This window comes from Aulonocara stuartgranti, assembly GCF_965226115.1.
Source record: "Aulonocara stuartgranti genome assembly, chromosome: 14".
Lineage (NCBI taxonomy): Eukaryota > Metazoa > Chordata > Actinopteri > Cichliformes > Cichlidae > Aulonocara > Aulonocara stuartgranti.
This window is the reverse complement of record NC_138950.1, coordinates 29,158,801-29,174,017: the sequence shown is the minus strand read 5'-3', so window position 1 is coordinate 29,174,017 and position 15,217 is coordinate 29,158,801. Positions and strand designations below refer to the sequence as shown.

At 39.5% G+C, this 15,217-nt stretch overlaps 1 long non-coding RNA gene and 2 pseudogenes across 3 annotated transcripts in view; 2 read left to right on the top strand and 1 right to left on the bottom strand.

Annotated features, from left to right (window-relative positions):
- The window catches only part of LOC309688212 (polypeptide N-acetylgalactosaminyltransferase 17-like), a 97,247-nt pseudogene that overhangs the window by 7,228 nt on the left and 74,802 nt on the right, over positions 1–15,217 (top strand). The gene's annotated exons all lie outside the window — the stretch shown is intronic.
- LOC309688213 (polypeptide N-acetylgalactosaminyltransferase 17-like) overlaps positions 1–15,217 on the top strand; it is a 49,998-nt pseudogene that overhangs the window by 18,423 nt on the left and 16,358 nt on the right. Inside the window, exons 7-8 of the transcript in view lie at positions 3,223–3,381; positions 6,984–7,158. The product of the transcript in view is annotated as a polypeptide N-acetylgalactosaminyltransferase 17-like (transcript). The remainder of the gene's footprint in view (positions 1–3,222; positions 3,382–6,983; positions 7,159–15,217) is intronic.
- Positions 582–2,376, bottom strand: LOC309688245. The gene is made up of 2 exons (XR_014271016.1): positions 1,748–2,376; positions 582–1,537 (listed from the first exon to the last, which is right to left on the bottom strand). It is a non-coding gene; the product is annotated as an uncharacterized lncRNA (long non-coding RNA).

The window sequence follows — 15,217 nt, the reverse complement described above, 5'->3', positions numbered from 1 at the left end:
TTGGTGTAATAGTTTTCGACTCCACACAGTCACTGCTTTGCTGTGCTTCTGCAGCGTATCCAGTAATGGTGACAAATCCTCCAGCGTTGCAATAGGAAGCTGCTCTTAAGCGCAGAAAGAATTGTTTCCAGGGATTTCTATTTGTATCCAGCTTGGCGTGCAGGATCCTTTGTGTAATCTATGCTTACATATGTATTTTACACACAGACAATGTGAAAAATACAACACATTGCTATGGATTGATGCTGAAAGTGCTAATTGCACTAAAAAATTTAGCTGAAAAAAATAACACCAACTAAATAGATAAGCATGTCTGTTAACAAAAACCCCCAAACGCTTTACCCAACTGGGGTTTTTCAACTACCTCACTGACAGAATGAGCCCAGGTATTGCCAGTGCCACTGATGGAAATGAGCCACAGCAGCTCTTCAGCACCTACAAATGAGACCTGCCCACACCAACAAGCAAGAAGGGAGACCAGGTGGCGAGCATCGCCACACTTTCCAATCCAATAAACTACCATTGCAGTTAGTAGTAAGTGGTTGATTAGTGCAGCAACAACAAAAACACACTGAATGTCATTTTAAAATACACAAAATGTTTTATTTTACATTCTATCGAAGTTCCTGCTGGAAAGTGCTGTACTGTACAAGATGCTTCCCTCACCGCAAACTCAGGTTTACTGCTGGATAAATTTTATTTCCACATTAGTCAACTCAACAACCAAGACAGAGCACAATAGAGACAATAAGGGGGTGGCTGTAGCTCAGGCGGTAGAGCAGGTCATCTGCTGATCGGAAGATTGGTGGTTCGATTCCTGGCTTCCCCCAGTCTGCATGCCAAATATCCTTGGGCAAGATATTAACCCCAAATTGCTCTCCGATGCATCCATCGGAGTATGAATGTGTGTGAATGTTACTTAGAAAGCACCTAGAACAATGTGCTTGTGCGAATGGGTGTGAATGGGTGAATGCACAAGTTGTGTAAAGCGCTTTGAGTGCTCAGAAGAGTAGAAAAGCGCTATATAAGAACCAGTCCATTTACCAATATGTGCACTGGTCTAATGATGTTTATGGCTCCCAAAGTATCGAGTATTGAGGTCTATTGCACTGTTGACTATTTACAAAAGTATTGCACAAAAGGTATTGCACAGTGAGGTGAAGAGGCACTACAGCTTAGTTGTTCCCCCTCCTTTGTCCTCCTGTTTCCCCTCCCTCTCCCCTCCAGAGAGGAGTTAAACAGTCTGATGGCGTGTGGGACAAAGGAGTTTTTAAGTCTGTTAGTTCTTGTCTTGGGGAGAAGCAACCTGTCACTGAACAGACTCTTCTGGTTGTTAATGGCCGTGTGCAGAGGATGCCTGGCATTGTCCATAATGTCCATCAGTTTCTTTAGTGTCCTTTTCTCTGCCACTGTCACCAGGGTGTCCAGCTTCATGCCGACCACAGAGCTAGCCTTCCTGATCAGTTTTTCCAGCCTGGATGAGTCCTTCTTTGCTGTGCTGCTCCCCCAGCACACCACAGCATAGCACTTTAAGAATCTAAAAGATAACAAAATCTGATAGGTAAAAATAACATTTTGAACCAACTAGGTGGTTCCCAAAAATCTGGCGTGCTGTGAGTCCTTAAAAAAATTGAGGAAACCGGAAAAGTAGCAGGACTAAATAACTCTGTACAGCAGATGAACTGTATCTGGAAATCATGTCCTTAAGATGTAGAAAAATATAAAGAAAAGCAAAGACTTGAAGTACCTGAGAGATGCACTGGCCCTTTAATGGATCCATCTGCTGTTTGCTGAAGCCTCATCAGAAACGGTCTCAGTGGAAGGCTGTCAGGAAGCCATTTTTAGTGAAGAGAAACAGGGAGAAAAGGCTGAGGTATGGTAAATTACACGAGAACTGGACTATATCAGTGGCAACAGGTCTTACAGCATTATGAATTCATATTTGACATTTTTGGTTCAAATAATTGTTGATATGACTCCAACAGAGGGTGTTTACATCCATCTGTAAAACACGATGAAGGCTCTGCCAGTGGTGTTGGGAATCTTGAGAAAGCTGATGGAAATATGAACCAGATATTAAGATTTTCATTAATCATGCAGTCCCAGCTGAAAAGCATCTAGTTGGAAAAGGCATATTTTTATTCATTACGACAATGATCCCAAACACACGGTGAATACAATAAACGTATACCTAGATCAGTCATGGATTGGCCTCCCCAGAGCCCAGACCTCAACATTTATTAAAGCAGTGTGTTCCGGAAAGAGAGAGTCCAGGCTATGTTCGATAGTAAAGGTGGCCATACCAAATATTGACTTTCAAGTACATTTTTGCCTTATGTACTGTATTTCCATTTATGTTTGCACGTTTCAGTGAATTGCTCTGCCTATTTCCCATTTTCCCAGCAGAATATAATGAAATGAGGATGCCTCAAGACTTTTGCAATATTGTATCAGAAGGAGAAAAAAGGTGACAAATGTCCCAGTTCTTCGTGGTTAATCTTGTTAATGTTGCCTTCTGTTTTCTAATGGTTTCCTGCCAAAAACCCTAAAAAAGTGTTCTCCAACCTCGTGAATTGAAAACACTGGATTTGTTATAGAATAACTTCTAATTAGCTATTATTTCACAGAGGAAATAAGATAATCGATAAAAGAAAAAAAGACGTGAAAAGGAGACAATAAAAGAAGCCCCTTCCTTTCCCACATGTGCTAAACTTAGAGCCAAAGCCTCACCCTGCCGCTTTCCGCTTCATTAGAGCTGTTTAAACAAAACAAGTTTAAAATAGGGTTTCTATCTGAAACAGCACATGCAGTTAAAAGGCCAATGTGGAAAATAAATCCTTGTGATTATAGTTGAACAGGAAGCAGCACTTGCTCTGCCTTTCAGCCCCATTGAACAAGACGTCAGCAGCTCTATGGAGGTAGTTTAGTCTTTTTTACAAATTCAAAATTAAATATGCGAGCACTCAAAAATTAAGGTTCACTGAGAAATGTCCTCATTTTTTAAAAAGAAAGGCATATTCCTTGTTATTTAATACAACATTCAATTGATCAGAAATGTTAGAAATCATGGTAAATGGGCTCATCAATACAAAATCATGATTGTCTTTTTAATTGTATAACTTTGTAGACTACTTTTCCCAAACCATCACTCTAGTGCTCCACTGGCACCTCGTATTACTTAATGCAAGTAGTTTACAGGTGTTGTGTCGTGTCTTTCTACAGATGTAGAAAGGTCAGCTACTCAAGAGACCTTCCCCAAATCTCCCTCATCTTCATCTTCGTCAACGAGGCTCTGTCGGTGATCCTGCGCTCAGTCCACTCAGCTGTCAATCACACACTTGCTCAAGGAGGTCATCCTGGTGGACGACAACAGCGATGACGGTCAGTATAGATTAAATATTTTCTTCAGCTAATACCAAATAAGAAGAGTGGCTTTTTCGCCCTCTGATTAGAAGATGGTTTATAGTGAGTGAAACACAGAATTTCCATCTAAAATCCACTGAGTCATCAGCAGGATTTCTACTGAAAGCAACAAAATACACATCAAATTGTCATTCAGCATCCCAGAAATAATTATCTTATACAATAAGTGTCATGTAACCTGAATATAATTATATAATTAAGTTTTATATTATTATAAAACTGAAACTAGTGAATAACCTTTGCACTGTCCTCTTCCTGCTGTGACAAAACAAATTTCCCACGTGTGGGACTAATAAAGGTTATCTTATCTTATCTTATCTTATCTTATCTTATCTTATCTTATCTTATCTTATCTTATCTTATCTTATCTTATCTTATCTTATCTTATCTTATCTTATCTTATCTTATCTTATCTTAAAAAGGTGGCGCGGTCGTTGATGCTCAGGAAGCAGTAGACCCCCGTTGGTGTTGTTTAGAGTGAGTTGGAGCTTAAAACAGCACCGCAGGGAGCTGAGTGAGAACTTTTATGTCATCTCTCTATTTGCATGTGTGCTTCTGTATTTCTTTATTTATCAACTGTGTTGTTGTGGTGATGAATTTGTATGTTTTTTATGTTTGTTTTCAGCTTTTGATAGTGTAGCAGTGACAATAGTTGGCATACATTAGTGGTTATTTAGGATAGGATGAGCTAATAAGCCATCATGTCTTTGTATTTTGCTAGGAAAATGGGAAATAGATGCAGCAGTTTACTGAAACTTGCAAACATAAGATGCCAGATGCATCTCTCAGGTTGTGTGTCAGTTTTGTGTTATTTCTTAAGGACACAACTTTCAAATTCTGTTCGTCTGCTGTAGATGTTTTTATTTAAGCTGCCAGTTCTTTTGTCCTCTACTTGTTTAGTTTCTTGACATATGTCAAGTTTTTGGCTAATAGCTCTTTGGTAATCACCTTGCTGGTGTGTTATCGTTGTCATTTTTTGTGCAGGAAACAAATTGTGTATTTGTGACAAGCTGCTGGTAATGTGCCAGTAACGAATTTGTCCCTTGAGTTAGGTGCCTTTATTATGTGTGAATGATTCATAGGAACAAACAAATAAAGGACTGCACTAAAAATTATGATAAAATGATGTCCAAAGAAAAATTTGAAGGACCTTCAGAAAGCCTGAAGAACGTGAAATAAATTACAGAATTAAAAGACAGTTCGGTTCCTTGGAAGCAAAATGTAAAGACAAAATGTTCACACATGGCTCTATGCAACTAAATAAGAGCTTTAGGATTGTCTGAAAGTATTTGTTTGGGTTTTTGCTCGTAATTATCTGCTCCACTCTATGTTCACCTGTTCCTTATTACCCGGCTGCTCTAAAGTGATTTCTGCCAATCTTTGTCAGCTCATCTGTGAGCTTGTTTCACTCATGCGCTCTGCAACAGTCCCTCATGTTATTCTCTGCTTCACAGGTTTTTTACTCATTTTCCACCCCTTGGGCTTTGTTCTCCCAATATCAGCTTTATTTAAATAAGCTTTCTTTATGGTGGTTTTGCTGATTTTCTGTATTCATTTGGAAAAGCTTACAAACCTAACACAAATAATTGGGGTATAACCCTCAATCTCATTGGGCCTGTTTGAGTGCACATATGTCAATGAACTTAAAAAGGGCTAGTATGTGCACTTTGCTAAAGAAATGCTTTGATTATATATATATACAGTGAGTATATTTTCATAGGTACAGTGGGGCAAAAAAGTATTTAGTCAACCACCGATTGTGCAAGTTCCCCCACCTAAAATGATGACAGAGGTCAGTAATTTGCACCAGAGGTACACTTCAACTGTGAGAGACAGAATGTGAAAAAAAATCCATGAATTCACATGGTTGGATTTGTAAAGAATTTATTCGTAAATCAGGGTGGAAAATAAGTATTTGCTTGGTGTGCAAAAATCAACTGTGGGAGCAATCATCAGAAAATGGAAGACATACAAGACCACTGATAATCTCCCTCGATCTGGGGCTCCACGCAAGATCTCATCCCGTGGGGTCAAAATGATCATGAGAACGGTGAGCAAAGATCCCAGAACCACACGGGGGGACCTGGTGAATGACCTGCAGAGAGCTGGGACCAAAGTAACAAAGGTCACCATCAGTAACACACTACAACGGCAGGGAATCAAATCCCGCAGTGCCAGACGTGTTCCGCTGCTGAAGCCAGTGCATGTCCAGGCCCGTCTGAAGTTTGCCAGAGAGCACATGGATGATACAGCAGAGGATTGGGAGAATGTCATGTGGTCAGATGAAACCAAAGTAGAACTTTTTGGTATAAACTCAACTCGTTGTGTTTGGAGGAAGAAGAATACTGAGTTGCATCCCAAGAACACCATACCTACTGTGAAGCATGGGGGTGGAAACATCATGCTATGGGGCTGTTTTTCTGCCAAGGGGACAGGACGACTGATCCGTGTTAAGGACAGAATGAATGGGGCCATGTATCGTGAGATTTTGAGCCAAAACCTCCTTCCATCAGTGAGAACTTTGAAGATGAAACGAGGCTGGGTCTTCCAACATGACAATGATCCAAAACACACCACCCGGGCAACAAAGGAGTGGCTCCGTAAGAAGCATTTGAAAGTCCTGGAGTGGCCTAGCCAGTCTCCAGACCTCAACCCCATAGAAAATCTGTGGCGGGAGTTGAAAGTCCGTGTTGCTCGGCGACAGCCCCAAAACATCACTGCTCTCGAGAAGATCTGCATGGAGGAATGGGCCAAAATACCAGCTACTGTGTGTGCAAACCTGGTAAAGACCTATAGTAAACGTTTGACCTCTGTTATTGCCAACAAAGGTTATGTTACAAAGTATTGAGTTGTATTTTTGTTATTGACCAAATACTTATTATGTAGTGTGAAGCGCTTTGGGGTCCTTAGGGACTAGAAAAGCGCTATACAAATGCAGGCCATTTACCATTTAGTGCTTAGTGGGTTGCCCTTTGTGTTCTTATCATGTTGTTTCACACAACCAATACTAAGGCTTGATGTGAGGTTTATAAAGGAGTGCAGGCTGCCAGTGAGAGAAGTGAGACAAAAGAGTTGTCATACTGGGAATGGTTGCTTAAGCTCACTCTGCTGTCCTTTCATATTTATCGACATGAATTCCAATTATTGTGATTGCATGAAAATAATTATGCAAGCTAGGCATAATGTGTCAGGCTTTGATTGTTGCTGCCAGAGGGGACTCTGGAACAGCATTTTTCTTTTTTTCCTCCTTTCTTCAGTAAAGAGGGCTGCAATGGATCTGATGTTAGAGAAGCTAAGAAAAAAATACAAGCACTTTCTTTAGCATGTAGGGATTCTTCTTAAACTCGCCAACTTAGCTGCAATGGTGATATATTCTTTTCAGGCTTTATTAGTCCTGACATCAGATCAAATACTGGAAAACTCCAGCTGGCAGACTGTTCAAGGATAGATGTGCAGATTATAAGCTAAACTGCAGATTCAAAGATCAACTAAAGATCAGTCTTTATAAGCATTTCTGACTTGTTTTGTTTGATGTGTTATCTTCATTTTCTGAACTGTAGAGCAACTGAAAGGTCCACTGGAGGAGTATGTGAACAAACGCTATCCCGGCCTGGTGAAGATTGTAAGGAACCAAAAGAGAGAGGGATTGATCAGGGCCAGGATCGAGGGTTGGAAGGTAGCCACTGCTGAGGTGACAGGATTTTTTGATGCCCATGTGGAGTTCACCCCATCATGGTGAGTGGGTCCTATCATCTAGCGGGAAGCACGGTGTTATTAACAGTCAGGAGTGAATTTTTGGTATTTGGAAAAAGGCTTATTTTAGTGTAAATTAAAGTGAAACACAGCATTCAAAAACAAAAATGACATGTACTCAAAATTAAATCTGGAAAAAAACATATCTTTGCCAAATGTATGAACATTGGAATAACTTATAGAGAGATACTCCCATACGGTTTATGACAAAATTTAATCCAAAGTGATTGATGGCCCTAATCATGACCTTTTGACCTCCCCCCTCCCCCCCGGAAGCGAGTAATGACCGTGACGAATTGCATCCGGAGAAGGGGGGGGGGCGGGAACCCCCCGACATCCGGAGAAGGGGGGGCGAACCCCGGAAGCGCGCCATCTGTCGCTAAGCGTGTCGAATTGCATCCTGAGAAGGGAGGGGGGGTAAACCTCCGGAAGCGCGCCATCTGTTGTTGGGAAAAAAAAAGAAAAAAGTTTTTAGAGGGAGGAGAATAAAAGCAGAGAGGAGGAGTTCACAATTTCTAAGCCTCAGACACACAAGATGGATTTCATTCTGCAGCCCAGCAGCTCTCCTGTGTCCGATGAGATCTGCTCTCCCAAAGAAGAAGGCTTTGAATATGCCATATTCAAATACAGTATATTTACTAAGGAAGGCCTCGATCCGGACCTTATGACACTTCCGGAAATACTCCGGAATTGTCTAGTCATTTTCAGACCTGATGCGTCATGTTCCATATACATGAGGGGAGGGGTTTGGTTCCTGAAGCACAGCGGTGATGCAGCAGCTGATTTTGTGCTGTATAGAGAGACAGAGCGGCAGCTAGTTTTCCGCAAACTCATAGTCTGAATTCTGTTTCAATATTATGACGATTTTCTCTGTATTTCTTAATGGGAATAAAGAGTGACTTCCTGTAGAGATTTCAATAGTATTTTATTTTCCTATAATACAGACGCAGTAAAAAAAACCTTTAAGATGATCTGCCTAGCAACAAATTGCATTTTTAGGCTACACCATAGCTTGTGATGAAAAGAAGAACTTTCTATCCGCTTGTAACCTACAGGCTGCCTACCCCGTATGTGTAAAAATGAATAAATATCCCTTAGTGAATACTTTTCTTTGAATACTACTTTTCCTTTTGAGAATCCCTTTTACAAGGGACTGAAAAAACAAACCATAATTGCCGTGACAGGCGATCTTGTTTCACACACACACACACACACACACACACACACACACACACACACACACACACACACACACACACCGCGGGTCAAGGAGGAGTGAGATATCAGATATCAGTTTTTTCTCAATGCTTATAACCTATAACGCGCCCCCCAAAACAATATTATTATTATTAAAACATCTATAAGGTAGGTTTTGCGCAGCCTGCTCCTTGTCAGACCAAAGTTTTTTTCTTCATTACTTTTAGCTACTTTTACACTGGGTTTTCTCAATAGACAGAAAATGAAAATGAGGAGTCAACAGCCGATATTATCATTGCTTGTAACCCGGTAAATAATTTCGTACATCTCCCCATAAAATAAGCCTTAGTGGAAAAAAGCTCATATTCGAATACGTTTATTCCCCTCTGTGGGAAAGAGTTTTTTTCTCAGAGTCAACCATGAGGCGAGTTTTGTCAACAGCAATTGTCCATTTGGTAAAACAAATATCCGCCTCTAAGTCGTATTTTACCGTTGCAGAATGTGGAAAACAGACAGCCCTCACAGGAGGCACCCAGGGGCCCACCTCACACACCATAGTTAAAATATTTAAATTTCAACTAAATTTGTAGTAATGATCGGATTTCCTCACTTATCTACACCACACTCCTTGATTTCTTATCGTTTCTTATCGTTCCTCTGTCCCTTAATAGAAACTATCCTCCCTTTCAGTTGTCTTTTGCACTTCCATATCGCAAAGCAGTTACTGTAGGTTATTTTCTGCTTATGCATTAATGTAATTAATTAACTTATTTATCCTTAAGTACGGTAATGACTTGAGTTCTAATGCTTTTTGTCTCTTGAGTTAGCCGTCAATGTGGGATTTTTTTACCCTTTTGTTCAGTTAAAGCTGCCTTTCATTCTTCAACGCAGCTTAAACTCTAATAGGTAAGCTTTCTTGTAATTTCTTAGTTCTGCAGGCTTCTTGAAAGACATCCGAGACTCTTCTTTGGATGCTGGATGCCTTTTGTTTTGTTTTCTGTCAAGATGATCCCACACTGCTTCGATTATCTTGAGGTTCGAACCCTGGAGAGATCAATCCATGACTGATGCGTTGTTTCATCCAGGCATACTTTGACTACAATGGCAGTATGTTTGCGATCATTGTCGTACTGAAAGTTGCTGCCAATCAGACATTACTTGGTATTACATGGTCGATCAAAATCTGGTGGAACTTTTCTACATTCATAATTTGATTAATTTGGATAAGAGCTCCAACAACACTGGCTGAAATCCAGCCTCAAAGCACGGTAGAGTATCCACGCTGTGTTAAAGACGGCTATAGACATTCACTGTTGTATCTCTCTTCGGACCTCTTCCATGCATATTTCAAATTTGGATTCATTACTCCATAAGACATATTACAGCTGATTTCTTTTTCCAGTCAATTTCTTGTGTAATTTGGCACACCTCAGCCTTATTTTTCTCTGTTCTCCTTCCTTAAGAATGGCTTATTAACAGCCACCCTTCCAACTCAGATAACTTTTGATGAAATGTTTACAGCACTTGAGTTACTCGCCACGGCCATCCTAAATGCTAAGAACACTAAACTTTAATTCTAAATTACGTTAACCAGAAAAAACAAGCCAAAGTCGAGATGTTGCTGAGCTGACCTGTGCTATGCTATGCCTTCTAAAGCACGTATAATGTAAACAGAACTGGTCTTTGCACAGAAGCCTGTGGAGCTTCATAATTAACCTCAGTGTGTGAAGAGCACTCTCCATTTAATAATAGCTGTAATAAAATGTTATGGCCGACGGTGTTAAACGCTGCACTTGGGTCTAGCAGGGAAGATTTCAACTTTTCAATACGAATGAAGGCTGAAAACTGATTAAGATAAGATAAGATAAGATAACCTTTATTAGTCCCACACGTGGGAAATTTGTTTTGTCACAGCAGGAAGTGGACAGTGCAAAAGTTATGACGCAAAAATTAGAATACAATAAGAATAAATACAGTACACAGCTGTACAGAATAGAATAAAATAAAATACTATATACAGTAGAATACAATAGAATAAAAATATACAATAAGATAAAAATAGAATACGAATGCTATATACAACTGAGTAAAAATACAACGATGCCAGAAAAGATTATTGCACTTAGTGTTATTGCACTATTGTTATTGGATGTGTGTGTTTGTTCAGTTAAAGTCTTTGTTGTGGAGTCTGACAGCAGTGGGGAGGAAAGACCTGCGAAATCTCTCCGTCCCACACCGTGGGTGCCGCAGTCTCCCACTGAAGGAGCTGCTCAGTGCTGTCACAGTCTGCTGCATGGGGTGGGAGACGTTGTCCAACGTTGTCCATCAGATTAATGTCTGATGATCTTTTCTGTGCTTCTTCAAGTTTGTAACACCAAACATATTAAAGGATGATGTAAGGCTCACAGGAAGAGTTTAATTAGACACACATTTACTATTTTCTTTATACTCTTTCTTTCTTGACATGTTTAATATGATTACTATCAGAGGAGAAAATGACCCTTGTGTAGTTTAAAAAAGTTTTATTTAATCAAACTGTAATGTTGTTGAACTCTGACGGACGTGTCTTTTAATCTTGTCAACAAATCCTTAATCATCTAAATCTGCCATTTATCATCTAGTAAAATGTTCCCTCTGCTTCTGCTGCACATCTCCCCGGACACTCTCCGCTTCACCTGTCCTGTGCAGGTGGTCCAACCCCTGCCTGCCTCCTTAAACTGGGGTGTTTAAATCTCTTTACCTCTGTTGTGAACTTCACACAAAGTTTGTGGTAACAAAATCAAACTGACGAGGATCTCGTTTGAAAAACACACACTCACGAGACAAAATAAAAACAGACTGCTCAAAGCAAAAGCAGAGCCCTCACAGCTGGTAGTACAAAACACAGCGACAACATGCGTATTAGATACCCTCAGTGCCAGAAGCATAAATATGAAAAAATGTGATCACCAAGAGTATCCTAACAACGGCGTTGAGGTGGGTGTTACAGTAAAAAAAAAAAGTAGCCAAATTTTCATCTGAAAATGTTGAATTTTAGTAAAAACAATGCTCTGTAGTTTGATACTGTCGTTACAGACTAAGCAGATGTTTAAAGCCTGGACGCTCATTTGAAACGCACTCATTCTCCTTATCAGCTGGAAACATTAAAGCCGTAAAATGACTTTTTCAAACGGATAAAAACTATTGAACAACAGCAATGTTGAGCCTGTTCCAAAATTTGGATGTACATGTGTTGAAGGTGTGGGTCTTGTTGAATTATTAAACATACATTCTTTAATTTTTCGAGCCACAAAAACAACAACTTTTAATTTTCTTCTGCTTGAGTATCGGCCTCGGGTAGCTCTACTTATCATTGCTCAGTCAGTTGTCTGTTTGTGCTACTTTTTTAAGGAGCAGCGTATTATTGGTAAGGGTGACTTTATGTGTTTAGCTACTTAAGTGGAAGTACTGTGGATAGTTTTACCTTACATACATAGATCTACCAATACAGCTTCTGAGGTAACTGTTTACAAAATGTTATAATCTATTCAAAGGTTCTTTGCAATTTTACATTGATAAACATTATCCTTAACACATTTGGCCCACATAAAGTACTATGGCCATCACACTGTCATTTAGAATTGTTTAAATAACTCCTGTCTTAAGTCCTTCCATCAAAAAAAAAAAAAAAAAAAAAAAAACATGGTTCACTTTTACATCACAAAATGTTAGAAATATAAGTCGTTCATAACAAACTGAAAGGTTGGGAGTTTAAAAATCCAAACCGATGGAAGAATCAGAATCAGAATACTTTATTGATCCCTGGGGGAAATTATTTTTTGTTACAGTGCTCCATTATAAACCAACATTAAGACAAGACAGACAATACACTAACTAAGAATAGTACAATATATACATATATATACATACATACATACATACATACATAAGTCACTCATAAATAAATAGCTGGAAAAGAAACATGTGTAGCTGTAGCAGCAAACAGTGTGTTAAGTGGATGCGTTGTACAGGGAGATGGCCACAGGCAGGAAAGATTTCCTGTGTCGTTCAGTGGTGCTTTTCGGTAATCTCAGTCTCTCACTGAACGTGCTCCTGTGACTGACCAGCATGTCATGGAGTGGGTGGGAGGTGTTATCCAACATTGTCTTTATCTTGGACAGCATCCGCCTCTCCGACACCACCTTGAGGGTGTCCAGCTCCATCCCCACAACATTGCTGGCCTTACGGATCAGTTTATCGAGTCTGTTGGCATCTGCGACCCTCAGCCTGCTCCCCCAGCATGCAACAGCATAGAGGATCGCACTGGCCACAACAGACTCATAGAAAACTCATAGAAAATAGGAAGCAGAAGTAGAAGACTATAACGTCTCAGAGCACACGGTGTCTATTATTGTGTAGACATGTATAAATAAGAGCTTAATAAAGATGCTTAATTTCTTAAGAAATAAACAGGTGGAGTGATCTTTATCAAAAGTGGATGTTGCATCTGTGGCTAAACCACTGTACCCAAAAAAACTTTAAAAATCTACTGTGTGTGAGGCTGTGTAAGTAAAGCTTGCCCTTCACACCCGCGTGTAATAAACCATTTGTTGAGGGGTTGTGGATTTGGCACCTCAGCATTGTGAAAGTGGGGAAACATGTTTCTGGCTGTGCATAAGATTTCTGCTTACAACTTAGAATCTCAGTTCTAAATGAAATTCAGATGTTTTTTTTAAGTATGGCTAATGTATTATTTGACTTCTAAACACACACACACACACACACACACACACACACACACACACACAAGAACAACACAGAGAAGAACAAGAGGGGGTCGTTTTACTACGCATCATAAAAACGCAATCATTCATAACATGGACAGTGAGAAGTAAAACTCGTCGTCTTACCACATGTTATATTCTGTAAACTTAAAATAATCCGCAGAAATTAGAGTTTAGTGTTTTAATTCATCTATTAAAAAACACGAGTCAACATTACTGAAGTGACGCTTTAACGATGCGTCTTATCATCGTGTTTATGATGATAAAACATGTTCTCTCGTTAGTAGATGTCTGCGCTGTCACTTGTCACGAAAATGTTCAGAGCCAGGGTTCCTCTTTAATTACCATTGATCGTTAATAGGGTCACAAAAGATTTGTCGCATTATCCCCATAAACAAAATGCTTTTATAGAAATCATTGTGATACAAATATTTAGATTCTTGATTCACAATGTGCACGAACTCAAAATCTTTAGAGGTTCATATTTACTGATACTGTCGTGACCTTCCTTCTGTGATTGGATTTTCACTTATTGTCGGCTTTACAGTCACATAAAATTCATTCCAATTTTTTGCCTTTGCTTCAATTAAGGTGTTTCTTTAAATCTACAGCAGCTCCCTTTTCAAAAGGTTTACTGACATAGTAAGGAAGTAGCTAGGGAACTCGGTAAGTATGAGCAACAACAGCTTAGGGACTGTTTCTACAATAAAGAGGAATTCATCATCATCTGCAGTTCATCAAAAAAAAAAAACAATTCAGCAGATCCTCAAAGTATGGATACAATCTGTTTTCAGCTGTAGAGGTACGCTTCACGTACTTATCAACATGCAGTTTAGAGGCTTGCATTAGAGTGCTTTGGTACTTGGACCTCTTTTATTTAGCACGGTTATACCGTTGTGTATTTAGCTATATAAATATGCTCAAGAGTCTATCGTATGTTTGTCATGCAATTAAAAATTCAAAAATATAATTTTTAAATCAGTAACTTTGCAAATTTAGCGCGGACCCTCACCCCTCCCTCCGGCTCCCACGGCCCCGCTGTCACCGTAAGACTCATACTCTTCCCCCCACGTATGCTGCTATTGATCGTTGTCAGTTGTCAGTAAACCTTTTGAAAAGGGAGCTGCTGTAGATTTAAAGAAACACCTTAATTGAAGCAAAGGCAAAAAATTGGAATGAATTTTATGTGACTGTAAAGCCGACAATAAGTGAAAATCCAAAAAACGCCTCCAATCCTAATGATCTCCCCCCCCCCCTCCCTCTCTCTCTCTCTCTGTGTGTGTGTGTGTGTGTGTGTGTGTGTGTGTGTGTGTGTGTCCTCACAGAAGGAAGGTCACGACAGGAGCTTTTTTCAATCAGTTTTTACAAGAAGTGTAGCTCATACAATGGTATAAATGTATTATTTGCGATACTTTATAAATATGAACCTCTAAAGATTTTGAGTTCGTGCACATTGTGAATCAAGAATCTAAATATTTGTATCACAATGATTTCTATAAAAGCATTTTGTTTATGGGGATAATGCGACAAATCTTTTGTGACCCTATTAACGATCAATGGTAATTAAAGAGGAACCCTGGCTCTGAACATTTTCGTGACAAGTGACAGCGCAGACATCTACTAACGAGAGAACATGTTTTATCATCATAAACACGATGATAAGACGCATCGTTAAAGCGTCACTTCAGTAATGTTGACTCGTGTTTTTTAATAGATGAATTAAAACACTAAACTCTAATTTCTGCGGATTATTTTAAGTTTACAGAATATAACATGTGGTAAGACGACGAGTTTTACTTCTCACTGTCCATGTTATGAATGATTGCGTTTTTATGATGCGTAGTAAAACGACCCCCTCTTCTTCTTCTCTGTGTTGTTCTTGTGTGTGTGTGTGTGTGTGTGTGTGTGTGTGTGTGTGTGTGTGTGTCTTAGAAGTCAAATAATACATTAGCCATACTTAAAAAAAACATCTGAATTTCATTTAGAACTGAGATTCTAATTTGTAAGCAGAAATCTTATGCACAGCCAGAAACATGTTTCCCCACTTTCACAATGCTGAGGTGCCAAATCCACAACCCCCC